Source organism: Urocitellus parryii, chromosome X (genome assembly GCF_045843805.1).
Source record: "Urocitellus parryii isolate mUroPar1 chromosome X, mUroPar1.hap1, whole genome shotgun sequence".
Lineage (NCBI taxonomy): Eukaryota > Metazoa > Chordata > Mammalia > Rodentia > Sciuridae > Urocitellus > Urocitellus parryii.
Window position 1 is genome coordinate 26,888,660 of NC_135547.1, and position 5,123 is coordinate 26,893,782.

At 38.5% G+C, this 5,123-nt stretch overlaps 1 pseudogene; it reads left to right on the plus strand.

The window, feature by feature from the left end:
• Window positions 1–2,487: 2,487 nt before the first annotated feature.
• On the plus strand, window positions 2,488–3,005 carry LOC113199646 (small ribosomal subunit protein uS13 pseudogene; annotated as a pseudogene).
• Window positions 3,006–5,123: the final 2,118 nt, after the last annotated feature.

Sequence of the window (5,123 nt, forward strand, 5' to 3'; positions counted from 1 at the left end):
CAAAGGGATGAATCTTGAATAAATATATAAAAAGAATTGTTGCAATAAGATTGGAGGGTTGGAGAATAATCAGAATTCCTTTCAAAAATAAACTATTTCAGTCAGGTGCAGTGGCACATCCCTGTAATCCCAGCAACTCGAGAGGCTGAGGCAGGAGGATCAATTGCAAGTTCAAAGGCATCCTCAGTCATTTAGTGAGGCCCTAAGCAACTTGGAGCATGTCTCAAAAAAAAAAAAAAAATCAAAAGGTGTGGGGATGCAACTCAGTGGTTATGTGCCCTGGGTTCAATATTTGGTACCAATAAGTAAATAAACAAACAAACTATTTCAGCAGAGAAAAAGAAAGTAAATTGGTTGAAAGTCTCTAATCTCAGGTTGTACTAGATTTCTAAATCAACTTTGCCCTAATATGTCTCTCTCACTACTTCTATTCAATTCAACAAGTACTAACTGATCACCAAGTATATGGTGGGTCTTTGTTAGGCACTGTAAGTATAGAAAAGAAGCATAGGAAGGTGACAATCTGATGAATTATACTACTGTTGAGTGCTTGCTATACATCAGATTCCTAGCTTTCCATGAATTTAATCCTTTTAACCACCCTGAAAGCTAGATAGGACTATCTTCATTTTGTAAGAAATTAAGATTCAAAAAAGACTGAATTAACCCCAAAACTTAGTAAGTTACTTGCCCTAATGTCACAGAGCCAGCAAGCAACCAATGGAACCAGGATTCACATTAAGGTCTGACTGATGTTCCTACTTTTAACTACCACTCCATTACCTAGGGCTTACATGCATAAAACAATTAAGGAACAATACAAGCTAATACCATTCAGCATTTCTCATTTGTGATTTTAGTGACTTTGTGATTCTGTAGGCTCTGTGTGACTGGAAGCTGGTAGAAGGGGACTGAAACGTGCTGTAGAATATTATCTTCAGATAACCTTTCTGAGGCCTATAGGTAGGTCAAGCAAGAGAGGGAGAATGTCACAAAATTTCAATCCCTCAACACCTTGACTTATTTCTCCCTCTCCAATTATTGAACCACACACACTTTCTAGCACCTTTCCAGTTCTATGCTTTCACCTTGACCCAATCTTACACAACCCAGATACGTGCCTTGCAGTGCTCTAACTTGAGACAAAACTAGAACACATAATAACTATATGAGATGGGGGATAGAATGTCCCTCATCTAAATAACACTTCTCTCAGCTGGGCTATTGATAGGAGACACAGAAGACAAGTCAATGTTATTATATTCACTGTCAAGTATCTGGAGCATCTAATCTAGTTCAGAGGCCTCTACATTATTTAAAAAGATATATGCACCCAAAATTATATATGAATTTATTTACAAATTACATACACATAAGTATATTAATATATTACATACTAATGATACAAACATACACAGAAATGTTTAAAGGATGGGAAAATAAAACTAGTGGTATTTAAAACATGAGTATACTTTGCATAAATGATACCTAAGTAATTTTATCCTTTCCTAAAACTATTTCTCAACAGAGTTTATTGAGAGCAATATGACTTAACATTGGCCCTTAATTTTAAAATCCTATCATACAGCAATTCGAAAGACTTGTTCCAGATTAGGTGGAAATTTATTTGTTTTTGGTTTGATTTGGTTGTTTGGTACTGGGAACTGAACCCAGGAGCATTGAGCTTTATCCCCAGTCCTTTTTATTTTTAGACAGGGTCTCACCAAGTTACTGAGGCTGGCCTTGAATGTGCAATTCTCCTGCCTCAGCCTCCCAGTTACCTGGGATTACAGCTGTGCACCACTGCACCACTGCACCTGGCTCTAAATTAGGTTATTTTGATACCAGGTTTTAATGGATCTTGGTTGAAAAAGAGCTCAAAGATACAAACATAGAAACAGAAGAAATAAAACATTGTCTGTGCTTAATATATCATAATGCATTTTTTAAATATTTATTTTTTAGTTTTAGGTAGACGCAATAACTTTATTTTTCTTTCATGTGGTGTTGAGGATTGAACCCAGCACCTCCGCGCATGCCAGGCAAGTGCGCTACCGCTTGAGCCACATTCCCAGCCCTCATAATGCATTTTTTTAAATTTCATCCTCCAATTATTTAAGAACATTTGTTGTAATTTATCTACTAAACTTCCTTATTTCCTGATGGCAATCACCTATGCTTACAAAAAATCAGAAGGTATGGTATCTTAACATTCTTGCCATAGGGTTTACAAAAATTCTTCATTTGGAAGAATTTTAAAGAGGTTAGCAATATTTCTTTCTAGACAGGTGCAGTGGCACACACCCATAATCCTAGAAATTTGGGAGACTGGATCATGAGGATCAAAAATTCAAGGCCAGCTTTGGCAATTACTTAGTGAGACCCTGGCTCAGTGGCAAAGCTCCTGTGGGTTAGTCCCTAGTATAGAAAGAGAAGAGAAGATAATTTGATCAATTTCTGATTTTTAAAATTATACAGATACCGACACGCCGCCACTCTGCTGCCGCCATGTCTCTAGTGATTCCTGAAAAGTTCCAGCACATTTTGCGAGTACTCAACACAAACATGGATAGGCAGCGGAAAATAGCCTTTGCCATCACTGCCATTAAGGGTGTGGGGCGAAGGTATGCTCATGTGGTGTTGAGGAAAGCAGACATTGACCTCACCAAGAGGGCTGGAGAACTCACTGAAGATGAGGATGAATGTGTGATCACCATTATACAGAATCCACGACAGTACAAGATCCCAGACTGGTTCTTGAACAGACAGAAGGATGTAAAGGATGGAAAATACAGCCAGGTTCTGGCCAATGGTCTAGACAATAAACTCCGGGAGGACCTGGAGCGACTGAAGAAGATTAGGGCCCACAGGGGACTGCACCACTTCTGGGGCCTTCGTGTCCGAGGCCAGCACACTAAGACCACTGGGCGCCGCAGCCGAACCATGGGTGTATCTAAGAAGAAATGAGTCTGTAGGCCTTTTCTGTTAATAAATAGTTTATATACCAAAAATATATATATTATACAGATACCAAGAGGTTTATTTTAGGTGATAAAGCAATGAAATCACATTAAAAAATTAAAAAGAAGGATGGTGGAATATGTTTCTAAGATGGGAGTCTGTAAGTTGCTGAGGCTGCCTCGAACTCACATTCCTTCCAACTCAGCCTCCATATAGCAGGGATTATAGGTGCAAGCCACCACACCAGGCTCTTCATTTTTAAAATACACTTATTTTTAGGAGTTAATTTTTGTTTATTGCTAAAAATCACCTTGAATGGATAGTTTAAGTCTTTTTAATAGTATCCTCTGGATATCATACTACTACCAACTACTTAGCAAGAAAAGGTCAGCTAATTTGGAATATTTCTCTGTGTTCAAAAGAAAAAGTGTAATTTATCTCTAAGTTCAAGTTTTTAAAAATATTTTCCCCAAGTTTACTAGTGAGCCCTCTGGGTTGTACAAAAGAGTTCCATGGTCATTCTCCATCTCCTTGCAAACTACTGAATATTTGATTATTTAAGATCATATAAGCCAGAACCTTCTCCCTACACAGGTAAACCACAGTTTCTTGCAGTACCTTGAAAACAAAAAATACAGTGAGGACTTTGCTGAAAACTGCTTTAAATTATGAAACACCCACTCTTTCTTCAAGGTGCTGGCAGACATGTGTGACATGTCTATCAGAGATCCAAGTGAGCAGGCAATGCCAATCCAAAGATGAAGAATTAGCAAGGCTTGGGGCTGGGGTTGTGGCTCAGTGGTAGAGTGTCCCTGAGTTCAATCCCCAGTACCAAAAAAATAAATTAAAATTTTATTGTTTTCCCCATACCCAAAGAGATCATCTTGCATATTCTCTAGGAGTCCAAACATCCCCCACTTTGGAGACCATTGGCCTAAGATAAACCACCACTAAATGTAAGCCATGAATTTTAAAATCAAATGAGTAGCTGGGTGGTAAAGTCTAAATGAGTAAATGGGTGATTTAAGAGAGTTGAGAAGCTCCCTCACTCTGTCAAGCAGAAGACCATCCTAGGTCTATTCAGAAGTGGGCTAGAGAAGTCAAAATGGGATCAGTGGCTAAACTTAATATTATTGTATGCTAAAAACAGTATTTTTAATTCTATACTGAGAAACATACTTGTGAGAATTAATTCTAAGAAAATAATAAGCAAAGAAATTGCATATAGAATACAACACATTTAAATACAATCTTTAGTGATTGTTAACATTCCCTTGGGTAATGACAGTACTGGGCATTGAACCTGGGGTGCTCTACCACTGAGCTATATCTGCAGCTCTTTTCATTTTTTTATTTTGAGACAGGGTCTTGCTAAATTGCCCAGGCTGCCTTTGAACCTGGGTTCCTTCTGCCTCAGCCTCCCAATTATCTGGGATTACAGGTGTGCACCATTTAAAACATTTTCTATTGACTCAAAACAGTCTCCCATTTATTAACCATCACAACAAGTCAATGAGATAAAGACTGATCCCTACTTTACAAGTGAGGAAACAGAAGCCCAGAGGGAAGACAATTTTCCCAGACACGCTCTGACAAAGTGGCAAACTAAACCTAAAATGCAAGTGTTACTGTCTTCATCCTGTCCCCAGCCTAACATGACACTCAGTAGTGCCCATTCTGGGAACATCAGCTCAATTGGAAAACAAAATGAATGAATTTCACTTGAGGAACTCCTGTATTCTTCTTCAGTTCCTTGCCTTCAAATCCTAAATCAAGCAATATATCCTGCTTCCCCGACTTTCCAGACATTATTAAACCCCTGAAAATGTACAATTCACTGTCTGCATTCCTCAGTCCTCCAAGGGCCAGGAGCAACTCTGGAAATGCACTTAGGGCACAAACAACATGTGCAGCCTGGTTTATTTTCATCTACAATGTATGCTTACATTTATTCCTCCTACTGGACCATACAGGACTACTAAGTGGCCTGAAGGCCATTTTAGGGGATATGCAGTGCTTCCTCTTAGCTACCACCTAACAGCCCCTAAGTCTGAGAGGCAATGCACAGAGTAAAAACTGCTATAAAATTTTATCATCTACCACATATGTGGATAGAATAAAGGTGAAAATATTCAAATTCCTTTGGCTTTAGCACTTTGAAA